The sequence below is a fragment of the Macrobrachium rosenbergii genome, chromosome 13 (genome assembly GCF_040412425.1).
Source record: "Macrobrachium rosenbergii isolate ZJJX-2024 chromosome 13, ASM4041242v1, whole genome shotgun sequence".
NCBI classification, from domain to species: Eukaryota; Metazoa; Arthropoda; class Malacostraca; order Decapoda; family Palaemonidae; genus Macrobrachium; species Macrobrachium rosenbergii.
Window position 1 is genome coordinate 66309883 of NC_089753.1, and position 24656 is coordinate 66334538.

The window sequence follows — 24656 nt, forward strand, 5'->3', positions numbered from 1 at the left end:
GTTATGCTTGAAAGGTCAGTGCCAATTCATGTCATTCTGAAACTGTATATTCTCCAGATATTCTAAATGAGCAGGTACCAAAGGCTCTTGAGCTTTCATCAAAATTATGCGACCTCTCTCAAGTGCTCCATGAATCCTAATTCCTCGTTGAAGTCAGCAGCGAGAGTCTGCTTAATTAGTGTTCATTAGTTATTAATATTTTGATTTAAATAAAAGCCTCTTTATCTTTTCTTAAGATTTATAGATTTTTCTGATTTGGTAAAATAGTGAAATTTAGAAATGAATACTATGGAGAGAAATTTACATACACACAAAAAATTGTAATTGAAATCTTGTGCAGGTTTATCAATCACAGGTAAAGAAAGGGTTACATTTTTTTAGATCTCTAAAACATTATTGCTTTTTTCTGCTTTTTTCTATAGGATTCATATTTCTATTTTCTTTAGCATTACCGGCTTTGCCATAGTATTTGAATTTTGGAATTAATTTTTTAAACCATAATTTACTACCAAAATATACTTAAGAATATTTTACATTTTACATATAATTCTTATGAGGATGATGGAATTGCTGTAGACGTGATTTATAAAACGGGGGTGTATCTTTTTGTGACTGTTTTCAGTTCAGTTATTTACCATAAGAAGCTGTTCCCGAAAAAATCACAGCATTAATTTATCATCTGATTAATCATCTTGCAGGAGAAAGTTTGGCAATTACTTAATTTTGTTGTTTAAGTGTTCATTTGTTTACAGTTGGGAAAAGCACTTCCTTTTTTATTTGTGGTGCTGATTAACGGTTTTGGTTGAGAAATATCTTAAAATATGTTAAATTCTTGTAAAAATAACATAGAAAAATATTCATCAGGAGAATTGGAACCTTAGATTGCTTTATTTATCTTTGTAAGAAAAACATCCCCATTAAGATTACTGAAAAGTAGAAGGCCAGAACAAGAAATCCAACAACGAAAGGAAAAATAAACTGATATCCAAAAATTCATTACTAAAAATCTTGCGTATTTTTTTATGAAATATTATGGCAACGACTTTTTTTCAAGCATTTCAGCATTATTTTCTCTCTCTCATGGAACTTAGTAGGTAGTTACTTTGGGGCTGGTAATCATTTTTCGCAAAGTTGTTGACCTTGACCTATTTTTCAATATTATTTGTAAATTCAATGGTCTGACATTAAAACACATAGCTGGATTTGGAATTCTCATGGAACTTTGTCTGTTCCTGGTAATGGTTAGATACGAGTTTAGTACATTTATTGTTCTCGCCGTTTCTTGTATCAACGCCATTTTTTTTATTTGGTAACATGGATGTGTTTATATTTCAATACAACAAAAGTAAAATGATCACTGAGAACGTTCCCTGAAATCTATTTGACTGTCGTCAGACAAATCTTGTTTTATGAATTAAGGATAACAGTTTAAGAATGTCCTGCGTCAAATGCTAACAAAAGTAAATATCGAGTTAGTGCGGAATACTTGCACACATGCATGGAATAATGTAAGGAAAATATAATGAATGACGTAAAGAGAACGCAGGATATCCATGGCAAATAAAACCTTAGTTTTTAATACCTCACACGATGAATTTGAACAGATCGTGAACAACACGAATAACAGTAATTACACATAAATACATACACACACACACACACACACACACACACATATATATATATATATATATATATATATATATATATATATATATATATATATATATATATATATATATATATATATATATGTGTGTGTGTGTGTGTGTGTGTGTGTATATATATATATATATATATATATATATATATATATATATATATATATATATATATATATAGATATAAAATATACATATATATATATATATATATATATATATATATATATATATATATATATATATATATATATATATATATATATATAGATATATAGATATATATATATATATATATATATATATATATATATATATATATATATATATATATATATATATATATATATATATATATATATATATATATATATATATATATATATATATATATATATATATATATAAATATTTATATATATATATATATATATATATATATATATATATATATATATATATATATATATATATATATATATATAAATAATTTATATATATATATATATATATATATATATATATATATATATATATATATATATATATATATATAATATAAATGGATATAAATGTATGTAGGTGTGAGTGTGCGTCTGCTCAAGCATAACTCTAAAACACACTGAGCAATTTCAACCAAACTTGGTATACATATGACTTACTATCTGGGAAAGAATACTGTGGGGGTAAGACACCACTGGCACCAAAGAGGTCAGGGTGTGGGAAGGGGGTGAAATGTAAAAATTACTGAAAACAACAGATATTAGTGTCTAATCCATAGTTTTCGAGATAGCTGATGTCAATGGTGTCACTCCCGATGCCCTTGAGGTCCAAGTTCAGCCCTGATAGGAAGGGAGAGAGACAATGGAGTGGGGAGGGGGTGACATGTAAAAATAACCAAAAACAATAGATATTAGTGTCTAATCCATAGTTTTGAGGACGCTGAGATGAATAGTGACACTTATAAATCCATTTAAGTCCAAGTTCAGCCCTGATAGGAAAATGGGGTGAGAAGGGACAGGAATGGGTGACATGTAAAAATAACCAAAAAAGACAGATGTGAGTGTCTAATCCATACTTTTCAAGGTCCCTGAGATGAATAGTGACACCTCCTTGTGCCCTTTAAGACTAATCCAAGTTCAGCTCCGATAGGAGGAGGGTGTGGGAAGGGGTGGAAAGGGGGTGACATGTAAAAAATAACTGAGTGACAGATATTAGTGTCTAATCCATGGTTTTCAAGGTCACTGAGATCGGTAGTGAAATTCCCAATGCCCTTTAAGTCCAAATTCAGCCATGATAGGAAGGGGGTTAGGGAGAAGAGGTTCAGAAATGGGTGACGTAAAAATCACTGAAAATGACAGATATTAGTGTCTGATCCATAGTTTTCAATGTTGCTGAGATGAATGCTGGCACTCCCAATGCCCTTCAAGTCCAAGCTCAGCCATGATAGGAAGAGGGGACGAGAAGAGGTGGGAAGGCGATGACATCTTAAAAAAACCGAAAATGATAGATATTACTATCTAATCTATAATTTTTGAGATTGATTGAGATGAATAGTGACACTCCAAATACTCTTTAAGTCCAAGTTTAACCCCCAATGGGAAGACGGGGTTAGAAGGGGTGGGAAGGGGGTGACATACAAAAATAGGCAAAAATGACAGATATTAGTGTCTAATCCATAGTTTTCGAGGTTGCTGAGATGAACAGTGACAATCCTGATGCCCTTTAAGTCCAAGTTGAGCCCCAGTAGAAAGGTGGGGTGAGAAGGAGTAAAAAATCAAATGTAAAAAATGACATATGTTAGTGTCTAATCAATAGTTTTCAAGGCCACTGAGATGAAGAATGATACTCCCAATGCCCTTTATGTCCAAGTTCAGCCCCCGATAGGAATAGGGCTTGAGAAAGAGTGAAATATAAAATGTCAAGAATGCTGGCCAATGTAACCGAAGCAACTATCTTAACAGGAAAGGGCGAGAGTGAGAGAAAGAGAGAGAGAGAGAGGGAAAGAAAGTAAGAGGGAGAAAAGAGAGAGAGAGTTGGGGGTTACTGGAGAGAGAGAGAGAGAGAGAGTTTATCGGCTGTAATTCACTTTTCCCAGGCAGGACTGCGTTGGTCAGTTAGTAATTAGATAAAACTATTGCTTCATATAACCTCGAGGGATACAAAATTTTTAGAAGCAATATGCATCATAAAGTTAGTGATTAATAAGCCGACAGATTCTTTGATTATTAGACGATAATTTGCTACGCATCTGATTTCGCCACAGGAGCAACGAATTGGATTGGGGTCAAGGACGTATACAGCAGCTGTAGGCCAGCAATTATGTTTCTCTTTTGATTAGATATCTGGTGTTTTAATGAAAGAATTTACTGATTGTTGGTTTTATACACACACATGCACACACACACACACACACACACATACACACACACACACACACATATATATATATATATATATATATATATATATATATATATATATATATATATATATATATATATATATATATATATATATATATATATATATATATATATATATATATATATATATATTCTGCTGTTCACCCTCCCTGCATTATTTTAGTAAGAATGTCCTTCTAAGATAGACAGGACAGCATCTCTGTTGAAGGACAGCGGGCAGAGGTAGGCCGTGCTTTAGAAAAATATCCGCTTTTAGTAGCTGATAGGTTAGTATTAGGGGGGGCCTAACCCAAAGAGAGGGTTTTACCAAGTTGCCTCTATTGAAGGTGGTCTTAAGCTTCCTCTTCCTCTGTCCTATGCATTCGGCGATGTCTCTGTCAATTTTTTTTCAGAATGCCAAGAGCTATGTACGAACTTTTGGACAAATAGCTTTGCTCTACATTGACCTGACTGAGGCCAGTAGAGAGAGATCGACTTTGAGATTAACAGCACATGTGCCCAGGCTAACTGTATCCTTTGTCCTTTCCTGTCTTTGTATTACTCAGTGAGTCGGCCAGAAGTGTTATTTGAGAACCCCGATCAGTAGTTGCAGTGCGCAAGCAAGTTATGTAACGTTAAGTCTGAAAATTGACAGTTTATGTGTGCCTTCGGTGAAGCAGGGCCACATAAAATGCAGTAATCAATTAAAAACTCATCCGCCAAAGCCCACAGTAACACTAGCATACCTAGCCAGAAGACTAATTAATTTAGAGAGAAAAGAATCGGGAATCAAATTAATTACACATCAATTTCAGAGAAAGTCAGATCATATTTAATTTCATGCTATTCTTCCAAACAAGGAGACTGGACATGGCATTACAGCAATAAGAACACCATTTTTATAAATAAGAAATTAGCGTAGGTAGGAAAGTGTGCATTGGGAGAGCTAATTTATAATTTACAGTTTACAAACTCTTAAAGAGAAAGTTGCTGAGTTCGGACACGCTGCCAGCCACATATTTTTCAAGGTCGTTAGCCGAGCTATTAAGTCATATTTAATATTTTGCTATTTTCCTTGGCCAAGGATTAATGCATGATATTGATTTTTGAACGAATTAACTATTGCATGACAAAGGACGGAGAAAGTGTGCCTAAAGTTTCTCTCGTAGCTTAGGGCGGACAAAATTTGCGAAGTTCGTTGAAATTCAAAAGCAGAGTTAACAAGTTTTCATATCACGGGAAGCATATCAAAATTCCGTATCGTTAAAATAGCAAGCGAACGGCAATAGTTAATTTCATAGCTTGCAGCTCCTGTTAACGTAAATTCCGGCCATCAGGACGGCACAGATCCATTTCTTTTGTGTCTCGAACCCGTAGTATAAGCATATAAATGGCGGAAGCAAACGGAAATTAATTCCGCGCGAGAAAGAAAAAAAAAAAAAAGCATAGCTCATAGTAATTTCGTTTTCCATCTCCATATAATGTAAAATCCTTTGCATTGTTGGTGTATTTAGTTAAAATTTGTATTCCTACATTTGCTTCGTTCGTTTTGTGAGAGGAATTTGAGTGCTTTGTGTGATTCAATTGTAAACAAACGTGCCTCAAGACGTCGTGTATTCATCCGCCGAGACTGCACCTAGCCACATTTTGTTTTGAATTTTGTTGTGCTTATAACCGATTCGTCCGACATTTTGGGAAACGAGTTGACCGCTCATGTCCGCCATCTTAAAACCTTTGTTGGGTGACTAAAACCTTTGTTGGGTGACTGGTTTGTGGTGGCCACAGTCACCTTAGCCTCTGCCTCCCTTTGTTTTACGTAGTAATCCCCCTCGCAACATCTTAGCCAGACATAGACTTCAACAGATAGAAAATAGGATAGGGTTCCATACAATAGATAAAATAAAATCAAGAGATAATTTAGTCAGGGAATGATAGGATTTAGTTAGGAAATATATAACAAAAGGGTTTCTATACAAATACCCCGAAGTAAGACATTATATGAAAGAAAAGAACTTTTAATTTTAATCATAACTTCTCAGAGGAATAAGACGTTCGGCTTGGGCCACAGGGAAAGTTATGGCTGCTAAAACCATCCCCTAAAATAGCCCACGAAGACGTATCTCCAAATAAGAACACTGCCAGTGTGCAGTTATAATAATTTTACTTAAATTTCTCAGGCAGCATGAATTTGCTGGCTGAATATCTCTCTCTCTCTCTCTCTCTCTCTCTCTCTCTCTCTCTCTCTCTCTCTCTCTCTCTCTCTCATCTATTCAAGTAAGCATTCAACTTAACCTAACCAAGTCTATGTGCACCGAATTCATAGAAAGAACGGGCTGACACCTGGCTAAATAATTAAACTAACCTAATAACAAGAAACACCTCTGTCCCACAAATAGACGAGGACAAGTTAAGATTATTTACAGTTAGAAACTGTCGGTCATGAGTGAGGTCTTTTATCCAGACCTAAGCAGAAAGAGGCCTTTCTCCCTCTGGATGAAAAGGGAGTAGCGCAGTGGGTTACTGTAACCAGTCGCTCCCGAGGGCCTCAGAAGCAACAACAATTAAATTTCCTTCCACAGTGCTACTAATCTGAGGCACTGTCATCAACCAAATAGCTTACACCTCTCTATCTCTTTTACCTTCCCTTTCTCTCTCACTCATTTTTTACTCTTTGCTTGGGTAGTGCATTTTCCCCTTAAATATAAACTAGTTGGACTCAAGTAAAGAGTTCCTAGGAACACACTGGAACCATAGTGCTACCAACCAAAGAAGAAAAACCAGCAAAAGGAACGCAGAAGAAAGTCCTTAATGTACGTACGTAAATCCACTAGTACATAAAGATACTGAGTGCCACTAGTGTGACCTTTACACGGCACACTCAACCAGTGTCACTTTATTGAAAAGCTACCACATCACTGAAGAGTCACCCTAATTCTGAGGGACACTTTCTTGCTGCCCAAGTACGTCCAGTCGATCGGATAGATGACCTTACCCTCCAAGCCATGACAACTGAGAATCATAGAGCCTTCATGGAGCTGGGGACGGTGGCAGGTTTCACGGTACTGGACCTTACCAAGTGGGTTAAGGAACAGCTGGACGACTTGGCCAAGCAAGAGAAGGAAGAAAAACTGGAATGGCAGAATTATGAAGCCAAGCAGTGGGCTTATGAAGCAGAACAGAGGAGGTAAGAAGAAGAACAGAGGAGGTATGAGGCCGAACAGAGGCAGCTGGAAGATGAAAGAGAAGAAAGGAGAAGACAGCATGAGTTAACCTTCAAGGAAAAGGAGCTCAAGCTGGAAAAAGCTAGAAAAGAAAATGCCGAAGCTATGGCTATACACCAAGTCCCCAACCCCACACCTGTTGCACCATATGCTCCAGTCTTGAGCATTAATTCCCTCGACACCAAGTGGACTGAGGACGAGCCAGAAGTATGGTTGGAGGAAATAGAGGCACTCTTTGAAAACTAATTGGGAGGGCTGCCTAAGCAAGCAACGCCCAGCAGACGCCCCCGAGCAAGACTCCGAGAGGCGCTGATCTCCGTCTGGGGCAGGAATCTCTGCCACAGTCAAATTCAAGCCATCTGCAAGGTATTGCACCTCCAGACCCCTTGTCAGGCATGCCTAACCCTCAACCGGTGCCAGTGCCACTTGCGTGCACTGAGCAGTGCCACGCTCCGTCGGGCACAGACATTGAGCTACCAATCAAAGAGGACCCCGTGCCTGGTCCAAATCATGAGGCGGATCCTCCTCTGGGAGATCCAGGACCCAACGGCACTAATCCTCCAACCACCCCGATACTTCTTCACCAAAACTGCCCCAGAGGATGAACCCCTGGTGTTCCAAACTGTTACACCTCTCTGGGAGACCAGGAACTGGCCTCCCCGGATGCAGAGGTTGAGATCGCTCTTGCTCCGGTTGTCACAGCAGCCACAGTAGGGAGCCCTCCTGTAGCTTCTGAAGTTACCCCTGACTTCATACCCGCTAACCCTTCTGTCCTTTCTCCAGAGTCGGTGCCCTCATTAGCTCTTAGGTCTGACATAGATAGGCATTGGAAGAACCCAAAGAAGTAGAAGAAGGGACAGAAGAGAGCCCAGTAGTTGCAGAGCCATGAGTTCATCCTGGCACCAGTGCCGTCTCAGCAGTGTCTTACCATCTTAGAGTGATCTTGGTGCCTTGCCCAGAGGAGGCAACCAGCGTGATCTCCGCCATACAGTAGTCTAGACCAGATTAAGTACATCGGGATAATAACCTTATCACTTACATCTTCCATTGAGCTGCAGTAACCACGTAAGTACAGTGTAACTGAAATCAGACAATCTAAGACATCAGTAAGGCAAGTATTTATCATATGAGGTGCTTACGGTTATTACGTGCTACCTCCTATAATAGTGATGTTTTAGACCTAGTTGTCCCTTACTTTGGTGTTATGGCCGTGTTAGGATAGGTTAGCATAGGAGATACCATAGAATGTACCACTTGACTAGGTCTAAAACATCACTATTATAGGAGGTAGCACGTAATAACCGTAAGCACCTTTAAGTACAGTTAGGATTCTGTAAGTCAGTGATCAAAGCTCATATCCTATCTAGAGCTAGGTAGATCCATAGCTAGTTAGACTACATGGGAGAAATCTGCCCAGGGGAGAAGAGTAACATAATAGAGGCGAACATCTTGCTTAGTACAGCCCTTCATGCCCAAAAACGAGTGAAGGCCTTCTTAAGGGGGGAAGCTTTTATAAATATTCTGCTGTTCGCCCTCTCTGCACTTTTTTAGCAAGAATATCCTTCTAACAAAGATGGGACAGCGTCTCTATTGAAGGACAGCGGGCAGGGGTAGGCCATGTTTTTTCAAAAATAACCGCTTTTAGTAGCTGATAGATTAGCATTAGGGGGCCCTAACTCACAGGTCGTCTTAAGCTAACTTTTCCTCTGTCCTATGCATTTGGCGATGTCTCTGTCAATTTTTCAGAATGCCACGGGCTATGTACGAATGTATGGACAAACAGCTTTGCCCTACACTAACCTGACTGAGGCCAGTAGAGAGAGATCGACTTTGAGGCTATGAGCACGCGCCGTGCCCAGGCTAACTTTATCCTTTGTCCTTTCCTGTCTTTGTATTACTCAGTGAGTCGACCAGAAGCGTTATTTGAGAACCCCGATTGGCAGTTGCGGTGCGCAAGCAGCTTATGTAACGGTAAGTCTGAAAATTGACAGTTTACATGTGCATTCGGTGAAGCAGGGCTACATAAAATTCAGTAATGAATTAAAATTAAAAACTCATCCTACACACACACACACACACACAAAACCCACATATATATATATATATAACAATATACACATGCACACACACACACACACATACACACACACACACACACACACATATATATATATATATATATATATATATATATATATATATATATATATATATATATATATATATATATATATATATATATATATATATATATATATATATATATATATATATATATATATATATATATATATATATATATATATATATATATATATATATATATATATATATATATATATATATATATATATATATATATATATATATATATATATATATATATATATATATATATATATATATATATATATATATATATATATATATGTATAATATATATATATATATATATATATATATATATATATATATATATATATATATATGTATATATATATATATATATATATATATATATATATATATATATATATATATATATATATATATATATATATATATATATATATATATATATATATATATATATATATATATATATATATATATATATATACATATATATATATATATATATATATATATATATATATATATATATATATATATATATATATATATATATATATATATATATATATATATATATATATATATATATATATATATATATATACATATATATATATATATATATATATATATATATATATATATATATATATATATATATATATATATATATATATATATATATATATATATATATATATATATATATATATATATATATATATATATATATATATATATATATATATATATATATATATATATATATATATATATATATATATATATATATATATATATATATATATATATATATATATATATATATATATATATATATATATATATATATATATATATATATTTATTTATTTATAATCAATAGGGCAGATGGAGATACACACAAACAATTAACATAATTTATTGTGGCCAATGGCATTTTGCCTTTTTAACAAAAAAATTCCTTTCGAAAAACTTAAACTTATTCTAAAACACCAACTTGCACTCATTTCTCATTTTTATATGATTTTACTTAACTTTACCTGTTTGTCTCTCTGCCTGTCTTTCTGTCTGTTTAGGTCAAATCTTGTAACTCATTTTTGACCTGTTCCCTTTGCCCGATGGACGTGTAATTTTCCATGGTTACTCAATCCCAGTGACAATGCAACCTTATATGATCAGTAGGTCAGCAGTGACCTCTAGTGATGCTACAGTGACCTCTCCAAGTATCTCAGGATTTGTATGAAACTCTTCGGATTTTTCACAAGTTCTTTGACTTGGTAGAATCTATCTTCTGTATAACACCTCTCCCTCCCCTCCTCCTTCCCTCCTCTTCCCCTTCCCCCAGCAAATGATAAAGTGTTAATTTAGCTCTGTCCTCCCCTCTCCTTCCCTCTTCCCCTCCCCTCACCTTCCTTCTTCCCTCCCCCTTCGCCTTCCCTCTTCCATCCCCTTCCCAACCCATCCCCTTCCCCCTTCCAAAGCACACGACCAAGTCTTAAGTTAGCTGTGTCCTTCCCCTCTTCCTTCCCTTCCCTCTTCCATCTCCTCCCTTCCCCTCCCCCCATCTTCCGGAGCATGTGATCAAATGTTGGTTTAGCTGTGTCCTCCTCCTCCCCTTCCCTCTTCCATCCCCCTTCCCTCCTCCTCCCCCTTCTAAAGCACACAAACAAGTGTTAATTTAGCTCTGTCCTCCCCTCCCTTTCCCCCTTCCATCCCTCTCCACGTCTACTTCCCCTTCCTCCCCTCCCATTCCCCTCCCCCTCCCCTCCACATTCCCCTCCCTTTCCCTCATATTCCCATCCCCATCCCCTTCACTTCCCCTTCCCTCACCTTCCTGCATCCCCATCCACCTTCCTTCTCCCCATCCCCTTACCATTTCCCCTCCCCTCCCCTTCCGCTTCCCCCTCTCCTTCTGCTTCCCCATCCCCTCCCATTACCCTTCCTCCCCTCCTCCCCTTCACCTCACCTCCTTCCGGAGCACACAATCAGGTGTTAATTTAGCTATCCTCCCCCTCCCCTTCCCTCTTTAATCGTCCTGCGCTTCTCCATCCCCTTCCCCTTCCCATCCCCTCCCACTTCTCTCTCGTGTTTCCGGAGAGGTTACGTAAGGCCCTTTATAGGAATAGGTTCATATGCGGACATAAAGATTTGCAAGGCAAATAAAGTGTAGTAGTAATGGATGCCATAGATTACGAAAACAAGTTAGAACAATTGTTAAATGATGAAAACAAATACGAGGCTTGCAATAAAAAGCCAGGCATAAGAGAGTTATAATGCAATTTAATAAAAAAGTAAGGGAAGCTTTGACAAAAATCCAGGACAAAACGAAAACAAAAGAATTAGAACATAAAGTAATATCAGGGGAAAGCCCAGAGATCCCATATATTTATGGTAGTCCTTTGAGCCATAAGGATGGGTGCCCACTAAAACCGATCGTGGCATCGACGAGATCACCACAAAGGAGGCTGGAGAAATTTTTTTCCAACATATGGGAAAATGGGTGGGGTTGGTATCCAAAGGGCATCTAAAACATAACGTGAACCTCATAGACGAACTATCTAAAACTTACGTAAAAGATTGTAAATTTGTGAGTTTGGATGTTACTTCCCTGTTTACCAACACAGTCAAGAAGACGATGGAAGTAATAAAAAAGAATTTAGAAGAAGGGGTTTACACATGTGACTTAGATCATGACGTTTTGATAATATTGTTGGGAGCGGCCCTCAGCGTCAATGTGTTTGATGGGGGGACCACTACATACAAAAAATGGCGTGGCTATGGGTTCGAGTCTTTCGACGATCTTAGCTAGCATTTTTATGGAATGGTTTGAAATGAAAAAAATGGGTAAATTAAATACAGGGAACTTAAACATCATCAAATGGGCAAGAAACGTGGATGACATCCTGATTGTTAATAAGGGAGAAAGGGGAGAACTAAACATGTTCATAGAAAGCATAAATAAACTAAATGAACAAATCAAGTCCACAATAGAAGAAAAGGGGGTGGGGGGAGAAATCCCTTTCTTGGGTGTACTGGTAAAGAGAGAAGGGTAAATTTAAAATTTAAGGTACACAGAAAAAACACCCACTAATCCATACATACTGTACATATGTTCTCCAGTAATAGGAAAGAAATTAAAATGGGAGTAATGGCTGGGTTGACCATCAGGGATTATAGGATTTGCAGTCCCGAATTCTTAGATGAAGAGCTGGAATACCTGAGGAAGAGTTCTAGGAGAATAGGATACCCTAAGTACTGGTGCGAACGGGCACATATTAAGGCAAGAAAATACTATTTTTGGGAGAGGGAAGGGATGGAAAAGGAACATTTGAAAGAGAAGAAAGTAATTACAGTCCCGGACAATAACACTATTACAACCATCAACATGAAGCTAGATAATTTCAAATTGATAAACAGTTACAAAGACACCATCAGGAATAGAATAGAAACAAAAAGTTGGAAGAGGAGGAAGAAGCAGGAGGAGGGTTATACATGGCAGTGCCTAAACTGTGAAGAACGTTACTTCGGTGAAAGGGGCAAATCCTGCAAAGAACGAGGGAAACAGCATCAACAAAACATAGTCACTACAATCAGCCGTCGGCAGTTGCCAAACACTGTTGGGAGAAAGGCCACAAAATAGACTGGGAAAATATAGATTTTTTGCACAGGAACACTAACAACACGGCCAGACTGATTGTAGAAAATGCCTCCGTAACATGAGCAAACAATGTATTGGTAGGTAATATTGGAAAGGGTTTTGGAGATAGCCTATCAAGAAAAATATGTTTACACCATAATAGACAAGGGTACACGCAAAAACATAAAAGATCACACGGTGTCCGATGTACTCGTCTACAAAAATTCGTCTGCAGCAACTCAGCTACACCAATTTGTCTACAACAATTCACCTATAATCAAAATTCATCTATAACAATTCATCTACAAATACAGTTCAACTAACAGTTGATCTGCAAATGTAATTCATTTATAAGTAAAATAATTTTTATTTGGGTTATAATCCTTCTTACCTTTTAGGTTTTGTTACATTACTTCATGTCCTGCTAAGTTCTGGTTCAATTCTGCTCAGTTTTTGTTTGTTCCTATTAAATATCTTCATTTCCATTAAGTTTAATGATAAGTTTCAAAGAAATCTTTAATCACAAATAAAAGTTTTGTTAAGTTATTGCTTAGTTTCAAACTGGTACTCATTTTCCATATTAAATATTTGTTTCAAAGATTCCCAAGGATAATGAAATTTTTCGAATAAGGGGTAATTAATATTTTTATTCCATAAAGAATGCCTTTATGTAATGCAATGAATCAAATTAAATAAAGAAAAATTTATTCAATAAAATTGTATTTTAATTTCACAAAAATTCCATAGAAAATCTAAAAAGAAAGGTAATATTCCAGGATATTACGATATTAAAATTTTCCACGAGTCTTTTGATGCGTTGCGAGGTATCACGGTAACGCCTTCTTGGAGCCTGGGGTTCTCCCTCTTACGGAGAGATGCTGTTCAACCTGAGCTTCATTGAAATTTTATTCTTTCTTCAAATATTCAGTGAACTTCTGAATATTTGTATGGTGAGCTGTGACTTGGCTCTGGAAAGCTCTGTGCCACCCCTCAACTACATTGTTTGTTCCTGGCAAATCGTGTAGAACCACATCATATAGATTCCATAACTCATGAGGAAAGATAGGTGCCCGTCGCATATTCCTTCTGCTAGGCCGCCCGATGCAAGTAACTTCAAAGTAGTCAAGACCTCTTGAGTTTCAGGAGGGAAAATCTTGTTCTCGCATAGCAATTCAAAGGTCTCTATTACTTTTCCAACAGGTACACAGGCTATTGCCGGCAACATTCGAAGGAGCAAAGAGAAATCAGCATTTGTTTCGTATAAATTTTGCAATCCGTTCCTTCGAATTGAGCGAAACACAGCTTGAGAAAAATGAAAGAAACAACCCTTCAATTCCAGGTTAGGGAATTCTTTAAGCATTGCATTCTGAATGGCTCTTTCAAAATCTATTTAGAATAGGAGATGGTGCACATAAAGACTCAATATTCTTTATTTGTTGCAAAAGTTGTCTATACGTTTCCTCAGACTTGTCTGGGCAGTAATGCAAAGACGAGTGGCAATGAGGATTTTTCTTTTAGATCATGCAATGTATATAAGTGATGGAATAACAAAGGTACGGTCTTAAAAGTACCATCAGTAAGACAAAAGTTGCTTCTGGCTAATAACTGAAGTTTATGTCTAGTAGTAAAATTCACCATACGCTTATCACACTGACCAGAATCGTAAAGCAAAAATTGATCTCACTTAACGAGATTTTTAAAATTCATCAGGAAAAACTAATTCGCTATAGTTTCTTGGCAAAGCAGGAACCACATTACTTCTTTGCCTTACAGAACGTATTGTCCTTTACAAACTCTTCATCTTTGGTAGTTTAGGTACAGCAGCAACACTGCAATCTTCAAGAACGTTAGATATTATTGAGTGTGGAGCGTCATGTGTAGATTTAGCTATATGACGAATTCTTATAATGGTTTTCGTTGCTTCTGTCTCTGCGGCATCTATTATGTCATTATGTTCAAGCACAGCATTAACAACTTCATCGTTCACTGTTTTCAGACGAGCACAGCGCTTGATTTTGTGATGTTGTTCACACTTCCAATATATTGTGGCTCCATTTTCTCTGTTTTTATAGAATATGTATCCACAATGAACTAACTTTCTCTTTCCTTTTCCGATTCGATAAACTGAGCAGAGGCCATTGTATAAGGTTAGAGTTTTCAAAAGCAATAAAAGTAAAGACAATCTAGATGCAGTAAAGATAAACTTTGAAGTAACAAAGAATCTGAACTCTCATACTGTTAAAATTACCATACTGGTAATTTAGACAGTATGGAAGTTAAGTTTTCAGTGGTTGTTTAAAGCTAATAGTCTGTCTGTCTGTCTGTCTGTCTGTCTGTCTGTCTGTCTGTCTGTCTGTCTGTCTGTCTGTCTGTCTGTCTGTCTGTCTTTCTCTCTCTCTCTCTCGTTAAGATTTTTTTATCAGATATCTTCTAGGAACACTGATTTCTAGATGTCTTGTATCAGTAGATGAATAAGAGAAGTAGAAATGTAAATATTGGTAAACTGTTGTAGATGGATTGTATTTGTAGACGAACTGGTGTGGGTGAAATGTTGTAGAATAATTATTGTAAATGAATTTACCTTAGGATCAGATCACACGGACCATGCACACCCACAAGAAGCCACAGGTAGAGAAAGGCCAAGGTCATGAGGGCGGGGCCACAAAGGAGAAGGAGGGTAATCAAAGGATTAATGAAGCCAGCATATGGAATTGGAAAAAACAAGGGTTTTAATTCACACACCCCATACACATATAAATACAGCTGGAGTACCTGTCCGGTCATTCTACAGATACTTGAAAATAGTACTGCTAGTCCTAGAAAGCTTGTAACTTTTATAACTTTTCCTGAATAAATATCTCTGCTAGATACCACCCAGTTTTAATGAGGTCCTGTCAGTAATTGTATTGATGCACAGGACAATTGTGTAATATGATAAAGTTATATATATATATATATATATATATATATATATATATATATATATATATATATATATATATATATATATATATATATATATATATATACATATATACATACATACATACATACATATATACATATGTATGTGTGTGCGTGTGTGAGTTCTTGTGTACATGAATTTTTGTCACATACACTGATATTTTTTTTTATATTCACAAAATATATTAAATCACAAATTTCGTATAATATTCAATTTACTATACCTCAGGTATAACTTACATCCGAGGGAAATTGTAAGTGGCAAGTGCTGCGTGACCAGTTGGATTCGAATCGGTGTCTTGTTTAGAAACAACGAAAATATACTGACTTTTGACTTCTAAACCAGGCAGCGGTTCGAATCCCACTGGTGACGGAGCACTTGTCTCTCATAACTCACCCTTGGAGTTAATTATCCTCTAGGTATAATAGATTGATATTAAATTTGTGGCTTAATATTTGTGAGTATAAGAAATGTCACGGTGTATGTGTAAAAATTAATATATATATATATATATATATATATATATATATATATATATATATATATATATATATATATATATATATATATATATATATATATATATATATATCTTCAGGATTTTCCTGATTCTCTAAACTAAGTTTTACAGCAGTTTTGGAAAAGGTACTGAAATTCTGCAGTGTCTGAGGACATACACAGCTTTGAAAAGCATGAAAAATACTAAGACAAAGACAATTAATATTTAGCTACTTTTCAGATTTCAAGATTTAAATCTCTCTCTCTCTCTCTCTCTCTCTCTCTCTCTCTCTCTCTCTCTCTCTCTCTCTCTCTCTCTCTCTCTCTCTCTCATATTTCTTTTCGTTAAATTAAACATCAAAATCCACTTTGAATCCACTACTCGTCAGTATTCATCTCTTTGTCTTCAGTTCAATGTCTGTGATATGTATTGAATTTTGGTTTCTCTCCCTTTTATTAAGTTATTTTTTTAACTTGCAAAATCCCCCATTTTTTCAGTTCATTCAAGGCTTTATCAAGCCATTATATTTCAGCCTTTTTCCTGCTCTTTTAGTATTTCATATGCCTACTTGCCTCTCCTATCGCTTTCTTGTTAATCTTATTTCCCCCATCTTCCCTTTTCGATCATTGAAACTGATCGTAAGTCAAGGATACAGCCACTGAGGAGAAATTGAGAGTCAGGGAGCCTTTTTCAATTAATTTAAAATACAGACATCCATGCTCTTGCAAGGTCTTTGTTGACGAGCGATTTCATTCTATTTTCTTTTCCTGATTATGGAATAGCGAAAATGTTAATCTCAGTTATATATACGTATAATAAAAATTCCTATAGGCTGAGAATCATATAAAAACATGCTGATCTCATTTCAGATAAGATTACGAGACCAATCGCGTCCTAGACAACAAATATTCTATCTCTCCCTGTCTCTTATCAGGATGAATAAACTTATTCACAAAGACATCAATTCTCCCTCAAGAAGAATACTAATAATAATTTAACCGACTAAGATCTAACTCTGTTGCCTGAAGATCAATGATAAATAAGACTTCAAAATGGAACAGTTAAATTGACGGAAAACCATTTCTTCCCAAGAGTTCAGAAGCGGAGTATGCATTTACACTCTGCAGAACAACACGACTTAGGGGCAGACTTCATTTCTCGTTATTCAGCCATCTCTTCTTCACAGGAAATATTGCACCGACTAGTACTGGTCATCCCCAAAATTGGATAAAATGAGTCATGTTGAGGAATCTCAGAGTGTAATGACTTTTTCAGAAATAGGTGCTCTAGATATTACTAATTCTTCGCTGGTGCATTTCTTTTTTACTGGAAAGTAGTCCACTAAAAATGTTCATTTTACCTCACAAATGTCCACATTCAATCCTTTTTTTCAGTTTCAAGCTTTAAGTAGAACAGAATCTTTTGAGAATGTCGATTATTACAATTTTCCTCTTGTATATAGTTGTTTTGTTCCAGTTTACAAAAAAGATAAATGTAAAATACGGAAAAAAAAAATCCTTGTAGAGGTGTGTTTCCGAAACCCATTTCAGGCGCTGACTTTAGCAACTCTGGTTAATACCTTACTTAATTAAGGAATACATTATTTCGTAGTCTTTCAGCTCTGTAGCATTACTAACAGACATCGCATTTCTAAAGGCGAAATTTGTACTGTTAAATAATCTGTGGACCAAAAATTAGTCACATGATACTTTTCGGACTTACCAAATCTACGCTGAGAATCGTTAAAACATGCTGATGACCAGATAACAGTTAGGCTATTGGGACAGATTCAAAATAATAAAATTTCCCCGTTATATATCTGGATGAATAAATATATATATATATAATTATCCTCATATATATATAGATATATATATATATGAATAAGTATGTATGTATGTATGTATATATGATAAATAAGACTTCAAAATACAGTTAAATGATAAACCATTTCTTCCCCAGAGTTCATATATGCATTTACATCTAGAACAATACGACTTTGGCAGACTTCATTTATCGTTATTATATATATATGACAGGATATATTGCATGTATAGTATATATCTAAAATTATAAAATGAGTATATTGAGGAATATAGATATAATATTTTTCAGAAATAGGTATATAGATATTATAAATATATCGTTATATTTCTTTTACTGGGAAGTAGTCCATAAAAATGTTATTGTATATATATAAATGTATATCAATATTTTTATCATATCAAGTTTTATAGAACAGAATAGAATATATATATATATATATTTATATATATATATATAGTTATTTATCCAGTTTATATAGATAAATGTAAAATATTATATATGTTTGAAACCCATTTCAGTATATTTAGCGACTCTATATATACTTAATTAAGGATATATATTATATATATCTTTCATATATATATTATTACAGACATATATATATATATAAATATGTATGTTAGATAATATATACCAAAATTATATATGATATTTTATATATCAAATCTAACCAATCGTCATAATGGCGACCGGTTATTATATATATATCAAAATATATATGTATTATATATATATATATATATATATATATATATATATATATATATATATATATATATATATATATATATATATATATATATATATATATATATATATATATATGCATATTGTAATGAACCTTACTGCAAGCAGAACTTTTTTTATGTAATCCATATATTCTAAAACAATTTGGATTAAATTTGGCTAAATACATTATCAACATTTCCAAAACAGTGCACTCAATTCAAAATGCTGAATTAATGAACTGACATATTATGGGCAGGTAACCTAAATGGAATTGCCACTGTTTTGACTTGTGTCAGCACTCTTCTTGTTAAGATTACTCTATCCATTTTAGTTAATGATGTCATACCTTTTCTGTTCACTGTGATACTTTGCTTTTTTTGTTTTTGTTTTTCTACATTTGCATATTTCTCCTAATATTTAGGTTTTCCATTTATATATATATATATATATATATATATATATATATATATATATATATATATATATATATATATATATATATATATATATATATATATATATATAGACAAGGTCACAAAAAAATTCAGAGAAGGGGTACCAAGCGCTTTCGTGTTCTTTCAAGACATTTTCGAGGTACAATTAAGTAAGCTTTCATTCGGATTACGAAGTAATTATATGATGTCTAAGGTTGCTGTTCGGACTGGTTATATTCAACCAATCATCATAAAGCTTCCGATCCCTTCCAATAGCATTTTCGCCATTTAAAAGTAAATATAGTAATTATTAACCTTACCGCTGATGACAATGGCCAGTACCGGAAAAAAAAAAAAAAAAAAAACACGTAAAGCCTTTCCTATAACCCTATGTAAAGAGGCAACAATATATATTCTTTTATTCTAAAATGAACACCGTAACGTTAAAGATTCCGATGTTAGTTATCATCAAAAGTTTTGGTAATATAAAGAGAACCAGAAAATGAATTATATAAAGTATAAGGATTCAGAGATGAATTGGGAGAAAATCTCACATTTGCACGAAGGAGAGAGGATGGACAGCTGGATAGAAGAATGGAAGCGAAAAAAGTTAGTATTCTTCTAAACTCTACTTAAATTATTCAGATCTCCCAAATCGGGTTCCTTGTCTTCAATACGTCATCAGACTTAACTGGGCATGAAAGTATTCCAGATATAGAAATGTTAAAACGGGGAAGGTTGAACTCTTCAACAGAAATTTGCGTAATCGTACACACAAACACACCAGCAAGAAGAAAAGAAGCATTGTAATCATCGCAATTCTAGGACCAACTGACATTTATAGTTTAAATATAGGTCTGTTATTTTTTCAACTGTAAATAAAACACATTTTCTTTTGTCTATAAACGTTTTTAATTGAAAATGAATCATTACAAAAATAAAGTGAAGACGACATCATGCCTTGACGCAGACAAAAGAAGCAATAAGAATACATTTTTCATACAACTTTCGCGTGACGTTCGGAACGATAAAATACGTATTTGTTCAAATTGAAAGCTGGCAATTAGTTCGAGGCATTTAGTTGTATCCCCTGAAAATGGCCAGCCTTAATTCAGATTTATAAGTAAGCTTCAATGGAATATTCTTAATGTCAGGGAATTTATTCTTCACCTTCCAAACTGTTTCGTTTTCTTCCCACGACAGACATCTTGTACGTGTATATAGTTTCATTGGTTTTAAGACCATTCTCTCTCTCTCTCTCTCTCTCTCTCTCTCTCTCTCTCTCTCTCTCTCTCTCTCTCTCTCTCTCTCTCTCTCTCTCATTTGATAAGTGTAATCTTGAGGATATCACTGAAGCCCAATCACCCCAGAATCGTAGCGTTAGTTCGCCCGCCCCCGATATCTCATCCCTGTAAAGTCATAGTTGATTGGATAAGACCTTGTTTTTCTTTTAGCATTTATCTTCTGTACCTGTATTTTTGTTCACTGTGTCTGTTATCATTATTTCATTTATCGTTTTTGATGAGATAAAACATCAGGAAAAACTAAAGAATCAGGGATGGGCTGGTAGTGGAAATATCTTTTATTTTATATAAGTTCTGCATATTCTTACTCCGAATTTTCAGGCGAGATTAAAATCATGGCAGCATCTGTTTCATTAAATTTAGGCAAATTTCTACGAAAATGAAACCAAGAAATTTTCGAGAAATTCCATGGGTAGTACTTGAAATATAGGAAATTGTTTTTATAACTCGTTTCTGCTAGAAAACTGTGAGCCAGTAAATTTGATCCAAATATAAAAAAAAAAAAAATACATATTTTATATCCTAGCAGACGACAAAAAGTAAGTTAAGAATTCTAGCGTCCATACAATTGTGGATGAGAGAAAATTGCTTAACGGTTCGTTGTAACTTTCACAATACATGTAGCCGGTATATTTTTGGTGAAAGCTATTACGGATTTTCTCTAAAATTGTGAGCTTTAAGTAGAAACAAAAATCAGTATGATGAAATGGAATGATAATGATGGTCAAACTCAAGTGTTCTAACAAAATATGACTGGAATGAAAGAGAAGTGCTTCTCTAATATCCGATCCATAAACAAATACACCAAGAAAAGCTATATTCTGTATCAAATAAGATTTTATTATGATGACCAAAATTCCTCTATAACATTTGTGAATGGTTTAATAGGAAGGCGTTACATTAAATATACTACAGGTCCACTTACGAGAAGCGGGCCGTGTAGCAATACGTTGCTTTCATGTAATGGAAACTACGTTAATTAGCTCTTGTTTCCAACTCCCCTGCTGCTTCTTTAGAACAAGATTCAGTAAAAGAATTAAAGTAGTAATTGGCCGTATTTAAAAGAAAATGAAAATAAATCCTACAAGGAAAAGCTGAGCATGAATTTAAATATTTCGAAAAAGCAAAGTGACGTTCAGGGCGGTTACCGACTATTTATCTGATTCAAGGATATTGCACTTTGTTGTCTTATTTTGTCTTTTGCCCTGAAAGTCGTCGCGAGAAACATGTGAAAAGTAAATTGATTTTGTAATTTAAGTCATAAATGGAAAGACAATCTTCTAATTCTGTTTTTTTTTTTATATATATATATTTTTTTTTATGAAGTTCGCTCATCTAAAAGAAAAATAAAACATAAGACGAAGCTAGGCGACAATCGTATGCCAAAGGCCCATTATAACCAATAGTTGCCTTTTGATCTTTCCCATAATGACATCTTGTATCTAAATAATCTTTGCTCCCTAGTAGCCTCTGACCTTAACTTTACGGTTTCATAATCTGTGATCAGCTGTCATATTCAAAATCTGTCTTAATTATATTTCGTTTTCATTACATACTTTATTCTATTTTGCTCTGATAATGTCCTCTCAATTTATAGTATTTTCTCCAAATGTTATCGTTTCATCTATATATTTTGGGTAGGTACTTTGGTGTAAAATGGGTCTGAGACAATTGTTCATGCCCCCCAGGGTTGTCTTTTATCTTTGGGAAAATAGACATGGGTGCACAGTTGTAAAATAAGGAATTGGGTTGTGACTGGAATGTAGGTTGGTTGATGTTGGCATAAGATAAAATACTGATTTTTGAGAGTTTAGAGAAATCTGAAAGCGTCAAAATTAAGGAAAAGAGTAAGATTATTGAAATAAATGGCAACCATGAAGAGTGAGCAATGAATGTTAACATAAATAGCCAGGGAATGGAAGAAGCTAATATGTGGTAGTATTTGGGATTATATGCAACAGACGATGGTATGATGAGAGAACAGGTGAATCACAGAATAGGTGGACAATTAAAAGTGTAAACATATAATGAGTTTGTTGACAAAACTTTCCTATATGGAAGTGAAGTTTGGATGATGAATTCTATTAAAATAAAAAAAGGCTGAAGCTGTTAAGATGAATTATTGTGTGCATCGTAAGCATAAGGCAAGTAGAATCATAATTCTGAGAAATCTGGAGATGTTTAGAGGTTGTAAAAGAATGATCGGAGATGAAAGAATGGGAAGGAGCTTTTATCAATGGAAATGTGGAAGTAAAAATTCAGATGTATGTGGAATGAGCAAAAGAGGGAGGCTAAAAAGGTCTGAATTGATGGGATTGAAGGAGGTATTGGAAAGAAAGACCATAAAATCCGGAAAGGAAGTAAGATTGCCTAAGATAATGTTGAAAGACGCTGTCTATGTTGGGGCTCTGCAGCGCTACTGGGAAGTTCTCCATGTAGGATTATGAAGCTGCTAATGCCGAGAAAGGTTTCTGCAAATAAAGAATCATTTATGATGCAGAAGTATAGTAAGAATGTCACCTTGGCCATTGAGTCAATTTTTATCTGAAATCACTCTTTGCTAAGGAAAATAGTTGATATATATATATATATATATATATATAATATATATATACAGATATATATATATATATATATATATATATATATATATATATATATATATATATATATATATATATATATATAAATATATATATATATATATATATATATATATATATATATATATATATATATATATATATATATATATATATATATATATATATATATATATATATATATATATATATATATATATATATATATATATATATATATATATATATATATATATATATATATATATATATATCATACATATGTTATGTGCTTCATTTGGGTTTTGCTTTTCTTTTAATAAAAAACGAGGATAATATATGAATTTCTTATTTTAATCAGTTTTCTTAAATTTTACTGTGAGATTCGTTGGTAGGATTACGCAGTTCCCTTTCAGGGAGTTTGGCTGCCTAATCTGTGAGTCACAAGGATGCTTTTGTTTGGTCGAAAAAGATACAAAGGCAGTTAGCTTGCCACTGAATGCTTATCAACTCGAAATGCGGCAAAGGTTCTTTCAATGAACAATTACAGTTTTCAAGAATTTTTGCCTTTTTTTTTTGCTACTATTTCTGTTTTTCATTATATTTTTTTTTACCATGAATCTCTTGGTCACTTTTTGAGTTTCATCTGCATTAAAATACAAAATAAAAAATTGGTAAATATAAGTCAACGTCATGAATGATATTTGAAAAAACCCATCCACTCGAAAAGTCCTAACAACATTTCTCACACTAGGAACACGAGAATGAAATGGGGAATTATTCACAAGGTCTTTTGATGAAATTGTAAAAATTTGTTTTTCAAAATACAGAAACCTTCTATGAGTAGGAAGCTGCAGCTGTTTAAAATTCTCTTTAAATAAATAAAAGTTGACAATCATATTTACACTACCTGTCGCTCTGCTTTAAAGGTACAGTTTTCGTTGTAATGTAGTTCAGTTCTAAGCAAAGGTCGTTAAGACCAACAATGTAAATCCAGACCCTGCATAAACAAAAGCTCTAAAGAACGTTCAGAACCCGAATAAAATACTTACTTACGATGATGGAAGTTTAAAGAAGGTTTATGTACACGGAAAATATGTTTATGCGGCACAGTAATCTTCATAAAACGGTTGTAGTTTATTACTATTCCATTTTCAGCTGTTTGTTTTCCAAAGTGAATATCGTTCGTTCATTACAAGACGCACATAAGTTTTGTATTTTAGTATTTTTAAATCTTTGTTTAAATATTCATA